Below are 13,334 nucleotides of genomic sequence, written 5' to 3' on the forward strand. Positions count from 1 at the left end.
AATATTGGCAAGATATATATTTCTCAACACTTACTTTATGTAACATCGAGCACTATGACTATCATATACCTTTATGTCTCTTAACATAATTAAGTCATAGATATTTATGTCCAAACATACTTCGAGGACATAAAGTTGGCATGTACACTTACTCATATGGGGATCAATTTATTATCTTTCAATTTTGCCAACTTATTCTTGCTCGTCTCCCCCTAAGTTGGGAAAATATTTTCAATATGTTATGGGGCATAAAGTCTTTCACCAACTAATAATACACTTTCAAACGTGTATTTTAATAAATATTTCATACTTTCGTTCTCTTCTGGAGATTAACATTGATCATGGGGAGTAGATACACTGTGCAGTTGTATATTTTTCATATTTTCTCATTTCGTGCTGACATATGATTGCCCCAATCAAGAGATTTACGATATTTAAATCAATCACAAAATACTTGTAAACTTCTTGGTGACCTACAAGTCACTTACTATCATTTTTGGTGAACTTCAGGTCATTTACTATCATGGTGAACTTCATATCACCTATCATTATAAAAGTTTTCAAAGCTATTAATATCTCTTGTATTTAGACACCCCCTCATATGTTGTATATATATTCAAGGGCAAGACATATTGATGAGGTTGAGTTGTATTTCAATCGATTCATTATAACTATTCGATTGAAATACAACTCAACCTCATCAATATGTCTTGCCCTTGAATATATATACAACATATGAGGGAGTGTCAGCACATAAACTTGTATTTGACAATAAACTCTCATGACGGGTGTTCTTAAACCCGGATGGCCTAAATTATCACATCATACATATATAATATCATATAAAATATTTCATTCGATAACTGCTGGTTATCTTCCTTAAGTGATCACTTACTTTAATTATAAAATACTATAATTTGGACATGTTGTGATGTGATATAACGACACAAACTGGTGTCTCATTTCTAATAGCAAGACAATTTAACAAAACTTGTGGAAAGATAGCGTGTACTCTTCTGGAGTATACATTGTAAATGTGGTACATATCAATTTCAATAAACATATACATCTTTCTTCATCTTCGGGATGATATCAATATCATAAACTCATACTCGTATTTATAAAAGGAGTTATTGATTTATGAACAAAAACTAGTACCACATTTAACATCCATGTATCATTTTAATCTATATACCACTATTTTGTAAACTAAAAAGCTATCTCCCACTGATCTTACATATATTATATTCTCAACTATTGTAAGAAATATTGTTTTCCCCACTAAATACATCTTTTCATAATTATTCTCATTGATGTATGAGGGGGCATTCATAAACTTTAATAACCAGTTATTTCTTTATGAGTGGTGATCATGAAATCAATCATGTTCAAATGGTTGTCCAAAACCAATTTCTCCAAAATTATAAACAAGATTTATCATAGTATAAACCACCCAAAACAATACAATCTCTAAATCATATAAAAACATAAAATCATAATACAACCAAAAGGTTCACAACATAAAACAAAATTAGCTTAGATAAACTATTGGAGTTCCATACTTAAAATCAACATAAACCATTTGAAGTTTAATTATTCCTCCAGGGGTGATAAGGAAATCAACAATTTGTATTCCATTCTTGACACCAAAAGAAAATGGGGGTAATTACATCAAAATTTCCGTAATATGTAAAACAAACGAATCAAAAATCACATTACAAGTTTAACTGAATTAAATATGACAATTATAACTGCAAATATTTTTTCGAAACCGTCATCATAGCATGATTAAGAAATTCATGACATATACATACATTCCACATGATTAACCGGCACACATTGAGAATCAAGAATGATAGAGTAAGTATGTATAGTATGAGGAGTAAAGTGCAACAAGAAATTAGATACGAAGTAATAAATAAGTAACTGACATTTATACACGAGATGTACGTTAACTGCAAAATCTAATAAGCGAATGAATAAAAATAGTTAAAAAAAAAAACATACAATTTGCCAAAAGATCAGTAAAATCAATCATGAGATCCACACTAAATTAATGAAATGATATTTTAGAGCATTATGCAAATCAAAAGATATCTAGATCAAAACTTTGTAAAGTTGGACCGAAAATAAAAAAACGGTTACTAAAATTCATGCAGTGCATCAAATCGATATCGACGCAGGATGATGCCACATTGAATGTAATTTACATTAACATTCACATACTAGCATCATATACTAGCATCATCGATCAGACATAATTAATAGTATTTTTACTCAATATTACACGGTAATACCTACAAACAAATTAACATAAATATGGTACGAAATATCTGGATGACATACGAAATTAACGTATATAGGCATATAGTGCAGATCACATCATTGAAACAACTTAATAAAGTAAACAGTATTATCAAATCATGAGTATATAATAATCATATCATGGGAAAGATCACATAACTTCTTTAAAAATAAATCATGGAAGTAAAGGCGATCTAGTAAATACGAAATAATATAGTAATCTAATATACATATATAAAGGAGGCATATTTGCTGAAATATTAGAGCGCCACATAGGATTACTAATGGTTTCGGCCAATGAAAAATAAGATTTCTAATTTCTTTTTGAATTATATTAAAAAATCAAATGCCACGTAGATAATTAGGTGCCACGTAGATATTTTAATTAATTAATTATTAATATATACAACTCCATCGAAAATCAAACACTCTAATAATTAAAAAATAATCGAGGAAAGATAAAATCAAATTAAAGATAAAATATAAACATCAGATAAACATTGAGTCATACTTTAATGATTAGTATGATTTTTTTATTTAAAAAAAACCCTTAGAGTTTAGCCTAAGTTAAACTTTCAATCATAAAACATTATAAATAGACCTAATTTTACGAGATTTAATCATATGACCCATTAAATTTTTCACAGAAAAAAGGAAAAATTATGCAAATCGATTAAGACCATCAAAATTGGTCTCGCAACGAATTTGGTTGCATTGCGATTGAGTAATCAGTCTTGTGAATTGCGTTTGAGGGTTATGAACTATGAATGTTCTAGGATATTTTTTTGAATTATTGGTTGCATTTGGTGATGATCATTGGTTTATGGATTACCCACAAGACGAATGAGGCACTTGTCTCTGCTCATGAATTGACATTGAGCAATGGGCATGTGCAGATAACTCCACTCCATGTAGCCGCCACTTGGGTTGGTGAATCTGGTGTGTAAATTTTATTTGATTCCATTTTTTTTAACTTAATTTTTGTGTCCAATGCAAACTAATCTTATATGGAGTAACAAATTATTGTTTCGTTTTCTCTTATAATCCGTAAAGTAAACAAAATCACGTACTCATAATCAAGTCATTAATAATACAGAAAATATAATGAAATCATTTTAGAACTATAATCCTAATTAATTTACTTTTAAGTTATAATTAATATTGGTACTAAGTACATAAAGTATTGCAGTTCTTTGTACCAATCGCAAAAGGTAGTATTTAACTAATATTGGTCTGATGAATCCTCCTTACTATAAATATTTAACTAATATTATTCAGATTTTTAAGATAAAAATAGATAAATAAGCACCCGATAAAATATAAGAGATAAATTTTGCTAGGAATAAAAAAATAAATAAGTACTAATTAAAAGATAATAAGAGAAAAAGATACAATTATCCCATTAAAACAAATAAGAGAGCATTGGAAACAAAAAGAGGTACGTGAGGGTAGATCTTTCTAAAGATATTTGATAAAATTGTTTGTTGAAAACTGAACGATCGAGAGTCATATAAGGGATTAATATATATACCTAATATGAACCAAATACTTATTATAACATAATATTTCCTAAGATAATTCTAACGTAATATATTCCTAATATTCTACACCCTTGAATTTTTTTTCTATTTTTTTTAATGTAATTGGTTCGTTTATTAACTACTTCGTACTGATAATATTGACCACCCTCGCTAATTCAAAAGGTAATTACATAACTAAGCATATTGACCACACCCGCTAATTCAAAAGGTAATTACATTATATAGTTGGGGTTTGGGAGGAGTCTTGTATATTTGCTCGATCTAAGGGATGTACTAAATAGAATATGGGGCGAGAAAATAAGGATAGAGGGATTCTATACTTATACAAAGTATATGTAATGATTTTGTTGAGATCACATGAATAACTAACCCGAGTTTTACCATTATTGAATTACCATTTCATAACTCAGCTTTTCCATGAGCGCCTTATGTATAAACATTTTTAATTTTAAGAACACGTTTATACTCCAACTTGAAAAGGGACCTATTTTAACTTTCTATTATAGATATACTTTAAAAAGTGCGTATTTGTATACGATAATATAATTATAATAAGACAAAAAAAGTACGAACATTGACAAATCCGTGCATCGCACGGGCTTCTATACTAGTACGTAATAATGACTAACCGATAACGTTTGTAGTTATTTTCTCGTTTGTTCAATTGCGGTTTCCTTGATTTCCATCAATGGTTAACAATGGTGCTGATAACGTGTTATGAAATTAGGGAGAAAAGGGAGAGGGAGAAAGAGAGAAACAGGCGGTTATATTCTTATTCTCCATCCACATCATATGTACACATACATACATTATATAGGATAACGATGTCGAGGGTATAATGGGCATCCACAATACAATATATTTATAACAAAGATCACTTTATTAATTTTAGGATAAAAAGTATACACGAAATTATGAATTGATAAAGTGGGATTTTTAGGAGAGAGATAGTGGAAAACGTTACTTAATAAGGTATGTGCAACAAATAGCGAAATATGATTTATGGACCCGGTGTACTTTGTTTTTAGATGAACATATAGTTCAAATTTAAAGAACATATTGTGCATACGCAAATAACATATGGTTTAAATCCAAAAAACATATAATAAGATGTTCCACGTTATACGCGTACATTGATATCATGCATTCTCCATGTTCATTACTCATTAGATATTAAATGAATGTCCATCAAGCTGCACAATGAGCATTGTGCACCCGGGTTTATAATCCAAATTGCGAACAAATAGGGACATTCAAAAAAAGAATATGGGAAACTTTTTTTAAGGATGGGGGAGTAGTTGACCCAAAATTACTTATTGTCGGGGTATACTCCTTTATTAAAAAGACAAAAAAAAAAAAAAAAATTAGCTAACCCCAAAAAGAAATTGAAAATGATAAATCTTGTTTTGACTTTTGAGCGTCCATGTAGGAATTAAAAAGATGAATGTATTTTGACTTATTTTAGCAAAAATAATTTCAGATAAAGTTCTTATGAGTACAAACATAAATATTTTATTTAATACAAACACAAAAATAAATTTTAATAAGTTTAGTTAATTTTAGATAAGTTCAGATAAATTAATTTTAGCCAAAGTCAGTTGAACCAAACAAGGCTTAAGTAGTAATTGAATCTTTATAATTTGATATATTTCGTATGATTTTATTATACTTTTCTAAACTATTTGGAAATATAGAAGTAGTATCACCTTTCTTTAAGATGTATACTCCATGCATCATATATATTCAGAAAAATAGAAGATTTTTTTAAACGAAAAGAAGTGAGTTTTTGTAATATGTTGTGAATAGGTGAATTAAATCCTTAATGAAGGATTAATATAGTTGGGTTTACTAATTATGCAAAGAAGAATTGAAGGAAGAATATAAACGAAGCAATTTGCTTCTCTTATACTGTGCGCATGCACAATATGACGGCGTGCACACGCACAGATTTCACAAGAGTTCCTGGAAGGTTTCTGCCAATTTGTGTGCACGCACAAAAATGGCATGTGTGCGCGCACAGTTTGAGTTGTGCGCACACACATATTTCAACGGAGCTATTGCCAAATTTTGGCATTTTGTGTGCATGCGCAAAATAACCTGTGTGCGCGCACATAAGGTTTGAGTTGTGCGCACGCACAACTGATCGGGTCTTTTCACTCGCCTTTTGTTTGGGCTACGTGGCCTTTTCTACTCCATTGATCTAATTTCTTCTTTGTACTATATATACCAACTAAACCTATTTTCTGATTTGTGTGGTGAGTTTGTTGTGAGAGAAATTCAAAAACACAAGATAGTTAGAGAGAGAAAGTAGATCTAAACTAATTTTCGCACCATTTCTACTTGTAATACCTCCTCAAAGTTTGAAGTGATTAATACAAGCATTAACCCCCCTCCCCAAAAGTGGATGTAGCTCATTTATGAGCTAACAACTATAAATTTGGTGTTCTTTATTTGAGTATTTATTGTTTTTCATTTATTGCCCAACTAGAAAACCACAAATCAAAATCCTTAGATCTTTATTGAATTAATCAGACATTAATTCATAACAAGTGGTATCAAGAGCAAGGTTGTGTTTGGATTTGTTTTGGTGGTTTCTTGATTGAAGATTATGTTAACTATGAAGTTAGACATAGAGAAGTTTGATAGGTCAATTAACTTTGACCTTTGGAAATTAAAAATGAGGGCTTTATTGATTCAAAATGGAGTCCACAAAGCCCTTGAAGGGAAGCCAAAGAAACTTGAATCCATGATAAATGATAATGGGAAGAGATTGATCTCAAAGCTTTGTCGGCTATGCAACTATACCTCTCATATGATCGAGGTCTTGCAGGAAGTTGCAAAGGAGGTGAAGACACAAGGTCTATGGTTGAGATTAGAGAAATTTTACATGACAAAGAGTGTCATAAACCGGCTCTTATTCAAAAGTAGGCTTCATGATTGTCTACTTGAGTAAGGTAATTCTCTAAAACCTCACCTTGATGAATTTTCTTCGATTGTTATGGATCTTCAGAATATTGATGTTGAGATAGATAGTGAAGATCTTGCAATATACTTGTTGTGTTCATTACCACCATCCTACAAACATTTTCGTGAAACAATCCTATATGGTAGAGATGATTTGAGTATTGATAATGTGATGGATGCTTTGACCCAAAGAGATTTGATTGACAATCAATTAGTTTCTAAGTCATCAAATAACTCTAGTAACGATGGCTTGTTTGTGAGGGGTAGAAACCATGAGAAGGGTTCTACGAGTTATGGTGGAAATGAGAATGGTAAGAAGAAGGGTAGGTCAAAATCAAAACCTCCTAACCCTAACCGCAACAAGACTTGTAACTACTGCAAGAAGAAAGACCACATTAAATTGGAATGTTGGACCTTGAAAAGGTAATCGCAAGGGAAAAGCAAGGAACCTTAAACTAGCGTTGATGCTAGCTATGTAGACACCGAGAGTGATTGTGATGCATTGGTTGTCACACTTAGAATAAACAAGGGAAATGATAAGTGGATTTGGATTCGGGTTCTCTTTTCATATGACCCCACACAAGGATCTCTTTAGCTCTTATGAGGAGTATAATGGAGGTAATGTCATCATGGTAACAATGCTACTTGTAAGGTGATTGGTATTGAGATGGTTTCCATCAAGATGTATGATGGTATTGTGAGAACCTTGACCAAAGTTTGATATGTTCCGGAGCTTAAGAAGAACTTGATCTCTACTGGCACCCTTGACACTAATGGGTGTAGATGCATAGCGGAAGGTGGTGTTATGAAAGTTGTGAAATCAGCTCTTGTGTTGATGGAAGGTACCAAACTGGGGAGCTTGTATGTACTACAAGGTTCCACCATGGTGGCTCGTCAAACGTCTCCACCGGCATTATGAATGATAATGAGACCAAGCTATGGCACATGAGGCTTGGACATATGGGAGAATGTGGAATGTCGGACCTATGCAAACAAGGTTTGTTAGGAAGCATGAGGCACGCTAACCTTGGATTTTGTGAGCATTGTGTGTTTGAAAAACACAAGAGAGTTAGTTTCAAACCCACGATACTCACCACCAAAGGGATACTTGAATATATCCATTCGAATTTGTGGGGTCCTTCTAGAGTTCCCTCAATTAGTGGTTGTAACTATTTGCTCACAATTATTGATGACTTCTCTAGAAAAGTGTGGGTGTTCTCAGATTATGTCTTTGATGTATTTGTCAATTGGAGGACCATGATTGAAAAGAAGACAAAGATAAAGATCAATACTTTGAGAACCGACAATGGTCTAGCGTTTGTTGAAAATAAGCTCACAAGTTATTGTCTCAAGAATGGTTTTGTGTGGCATCGAACTTTTGTGGGTAGACCTCAACAAAATGGGGTTGCGGAGCGTATGAACAAGACTCTTCTTGAGAGATCTAGATGCATGCTCTCACAAGAAATTACCAAGAGTAGTTTCTAGACTATTAGCAAAAGGCTTTTGCTTACCTAAAATATTTTAGAATTGAGTCAAAAATACATAATGTGCTTAAATTCTTCAATGATTTTAGGGTCTTGGAATCATTTTATTCACACCTGCCGGAACAATAAATTCGAATAAAATGCTAATAACTTGTTTGAATTGCATGATTGCTTTAATTTCAAGTTATTATTCATGATAAATGTTTAGATTTTGCATGCTTCAATGTATGTTTTAATTATTATTTATAATTAAATATCTTGCACTGCAGTAAACCCTTTTAGAAAGGTAACAGTAAATTTCCTCGATTGGTAGTGAATCCAAGAACGATTCACGGAAATGAGAGAAAATGAGCAATTTAAAATGTACGTTTCTTTTAGCGACTTTTATGGTTGTTTTTGAGTATCAAAGTCGAATGGCGAACCGATTGGTGCTTGTGAATTCAAATACAATGTAGTTTTGAGATCATAAAGCATTGAGTTTAAACGCTCAGCTTTACCAATGGTTAACAACCTAATATCTTTTTCCATTTAATTCTCGAATGAGTCTAGTCCCTAGACATTCGAATAGATCGATGCTTAGAGAACTTTAGAAGCTTCTGGTAAGATCATCTAGTTGAAAAGAATATTCAACATAAAATAAAATGGTAAGAATTTGATAGGTACGTCTAAGAACTTATTAGGTAAACCTATCGAATTTGCCACGACATAAAAGGACTCCTTACTTATATCGTTGAGTTTCACCAAAACTAACATGTACTCACAATTACTTGTGTACCTTACCCCTTTAGGATCAATAAGTAACACCTCGCTGAGCGTAAAACTATTACTAGATTGATGTAAAGGTTATCCAAGTAAGTGTTATTTTGGCATGGCACCTTTTAACTCAATTTTTAAAGTTTGGAACTTAAGGCTCTTACTATGTTGGTTAGATTTTAAGTGAACTAAAATCCTTAATCATGCAACATAATCAAGCCATAATCTCATGCATAATTAAGACATATTTAAAGAAATAAATAACTTAAAGCATACATAAGATAAATGTGATCTAGTATGGCCCGACTTCATCTTGAAGCTTCAACTTCAAAGTCCGTCTTGAAAATGGTTGGAAACTTCGTCTTGAATTTCACCGTGGTAAGCGCCATTTTCTTCAAACAGGATAAGCTATAATTAAACTAATTACAACTATTTGATGGTACGCAGACCATATTTGAATTGGAAAAACAAACTTTGGTGCATTAGACCAATTACATTCAAATTAATGGTACGCAGACCATATTTTCTATCCTATTTGGGCCATACTAGTCACTTCATAACCTGCAAAACAGTACATATACAATATATACCATTCACCCATTCATTATCATGAATGGCCCACATAGCTGGTTAGTAAAACACGTTGTATGCATCACATAAATATTTGCAGCAATTAATCAAGGGCACCAATAATCTACCAATTATTCAGTCCTTATTAATTCTAATCAAGTTGTTTAACCTTAAAGGATTTGTAGACCTAATCAAGAGTTTATGACTAAAATTGCTCCCACTTAAACCAATAACTTTATATGCTTCACTAATTTTAAACATAAAAATGTATTTCTAGTCTAACCGGAAACATACAAGTTTAATTAAAATTTAAAGCTCATATAAAATTGTAATCGAATCCATTTATTTAATTTATTTTTCAGTTGAATTAAATGAATTTAAATTAATTCAAGGTTTAATTTTAGTAAAATAATTAGTATAAATTAAAATTTATAATAATTATAATATTCAAAATTAAAATCCAAGAAAACAATTTAAATTATTAATTTTAAAATTAATTAAAATTATTTCCCAACTGAAAATTTAAAATTAATATTCAAAACGACTCAATCGTAACACGACGAGCACTTGGGCTTGCGCCCAAGCCCCATCGAGTGCACGATCGATTGCATGCCTGTGAGGGGGTCGAAAAAGCGCGAGGCTAACGCGTGACCTTGTCCCTCGTGGGTGTGACGATTCTTTTTATTCAATCAAGTGTAATTGGATTTCCTGTGAGTATACACCCAATTGACTAGTAATATAGGAGTCGCCATTCAGTTTTTAACGACAATGAGAAAAACTGACAAAACCCGGTTATCGTGACATAAAGAGAGTGCAATTATGTTTGACCACGACGGCCGTAGGTTCTCTTGTGATCCCTGGTGTGGGGATCTCTCAATATACACCCGCAAGGTAGAGATTGAGGGTTCGGGGGACTGTAACTACCGAGAGGAGTAATTCGCTCGTCGATAACTCCAGAGGCAGGATATCCTTACTAGCTCAGCATAAATAATTGAAGGGACATGCGTTAATTATTAAACTAATCTGAATTGATTTTAGCAATATGCAACATATAATACTAATTCGATCGTGATTATCTGATTTAAATAGCATTAAGGGACCTAGCATGATAATCCGATTTCCCAAAAATATTATATTTGTTAGGCGTGATAGAACAATCATATTAGGTTAGTTTAACAGTTCATAAAAAGGGCGAGGAAAGCAGTTAAATCATCGAAAAGGGACACATTACGACGCACCCTTGAGAGGTGCGTCACGGTTCTCAGAAAACTAACCACTTTGACTTTGCTATTTCTCCTTTTTATTTAACGAATCTCAATTATGGGACAGGATACGTTCTGTTCGATTTATGGATCGATTGCGACAGAACGCGTGAACAGTTTCGCAGCGAGAGGCTTAGGCTAAGGGGTTTAGAGTCAATACTCAGAATATATTATGTGTTGTTGTGTCTTCTTTCACGTCGAAACTAGGGGCCTATTTATAGGGAAGAGTTCGTGGAAAGATAGAATTGCAGAGTTCTAATCCACAAAGAATTAGAAAAAGAGACGTACCCAGGTATTTTCAGCGCCCAGGCCTGGGCGCCGAAGATTTCGGCGCCCAGAGCCAGGCGTTGAAAATAGGGTCTGGGCAGTTTTGTTTAGTCAGATTCGGATTCCTAAAATCCGTAGAGTTTGAGATTAATTCGAGTCTTTTAGCGCGTATCAATTTTGTGACGGAATGCGTCTGGGCCCGTTACGAACTCTAGGCTCGTTAGGATTTTAATTAATACGTAACTCTTATTTCCGAATCCTATTAGGAATAGGATTCTCGCAGTTTTCTATCTCATTTAGGATTTATGTTGGAATGCAACACCTAATTCTGACAGGTTTCTATCTTTTATGATTTGCCACTTTTAGAAGCTACCTTTTACGGTAGTTACTATTTTTAGCAGGTTTTCATAAATAGAAGGTTTCGGGTGAAATGAAATGGGGAATCGAGATTCGTTTATTTTATAGGAGATGCATTGTCAAGTGGAGTTTTTATGCTTTCATCATCGAACCTTTCCCTTGCAGGAACGGGGACAAAAGTAGGTGTCTACAGTTAGCCCCCACTTTGACTGAGTCTTGGAGTAAGACGATGGTCAAAGTATTAGACGGAGTGCGTCACACAAGCCATGGTGTATGTGACCTGTTTTGCGAGGGTCTCACGAGCCCCCGAGTGATAACATTTGACTTAAGGGTCATCACTTGAAGTGTCGACATATCCCTCACGTGTCATTGGGATTTGTCAACTAATAGTATAGAAACTTCCTCACTTTGTCATTGGAAGGATCTAAAGATGCGTAGAAGCTCCCTCACGTTGTCATTGGGAGTAGCTACAAATGTTTTCGAAATTGAAGCTGTAAAGTGTAATTGGGCCTGGCCAAGCCCAATCACGAGGTAAAACGTTTTTAAAGATTCTCATTTTCAGGGATAGCTAAACGAGAAAACCCCCTTGTTTTTATAGGACGTAAAACGAAGGAAAATCCAGCACATCGTTCTTTTTTGGAAAAACGAAAAACCAATCCTTTAATTTTTGGAAAAAGGGAAAACCAATCCTTTAATTTTTGGAAAAAGGGAAAACCAATCCTTTAATTTTTGGAAAAAGGGAAAACCAATCCTTTAATTTTTGGAAAAAGGGAAAACCAATAAAAGTTATCGCTGCAGCGACTAAGGACCTGCGCTGTTAGTGACGCAGACCCCGCCCGCTGAAGGTGGGCGAGCCTGTCCGCTGAGGGTGGACCCCCCGTCCGATAGAAGTGGACGAATCTGTTTTGATGTTTTTGAAAATAAGGACCTACGCGGTTTGTGACGTAGACCCCGCTGGCTGAAGATGGCGAACCTGTCCGCTGAGGGTGGACGCCCCGTCCGATAGAAGTGGACGAATCTGTTTTGAAATTTTATTTTGTTTATATGTATATATATATATATATATATATATATATATATATATATATATATATATAATATATATATATATATATATATATATATATATATATATATATATGTATATATATATATATATATATATATATATATATATATATATATATATATATATATATACATATATATATATATATATATATATATATATATATATATATATATTTGGGATAGAAATATCAAGATAACGGATATCTTACACAAAATAGGGGAGTACGCGTGCCCGACAGCGAATATTCGCTGTCTAGGAAGCATTTTCAGCGCCCAGCAGTGGGCGCGAGAATTTCTAACGCCCAGAGCTGGGCGTTGAAAATGCGAAGGGGGGGCTGGTCTTTAAATTCGCGGACCGTCTCCTTCCTTTCCCATTTCCACCATTTTCGCTCAAACTTCTTCACTTCTCTCTACTGATTTTTGCTCGTTTTCTTCACTTTCCTTCACGAATTCTACTCCAAATTACTTCCCAATCTCCCCAATGTAAGTAATTTTCAATAATTTTGAGCTTTTTTGTCAATTTCAGTATTTTTGTCAAGTATTTTCGTGCATGAAATTGATTTGGGGGTTTTTGATTTTGTGCCCCTTTTCTTCAATTAGATAGTTGGAAATGTTCCACATAACATGTTAATTAGTTTGTGCATGTTAATTTTTGCAAGTATGTTGATTTTTGTTGAATTTGGGCATTTTCATGCTAGCCCCCAAGTATACCTACGAATCTAGTATTGTCTTATAATGTAGGTGTTCTTGGTATATTGCTT

The sequence above is a fragment of the Spinacia oleracea genome, chromosome 4 (assembly GCF_020520425.1).
Source record: "Spinacia oleracea cultivar Varoflay chromosome 4, BTI_SOV_V1, whole genome shotgun sequence".
Classification (NCBI taxonomy): Eukaryota; Viridiplantae; Streptophyta; class Magnoliopsida; order Caryophyllales; family Amaranthaceae; genus Spinacia; species Spinacia oleracea.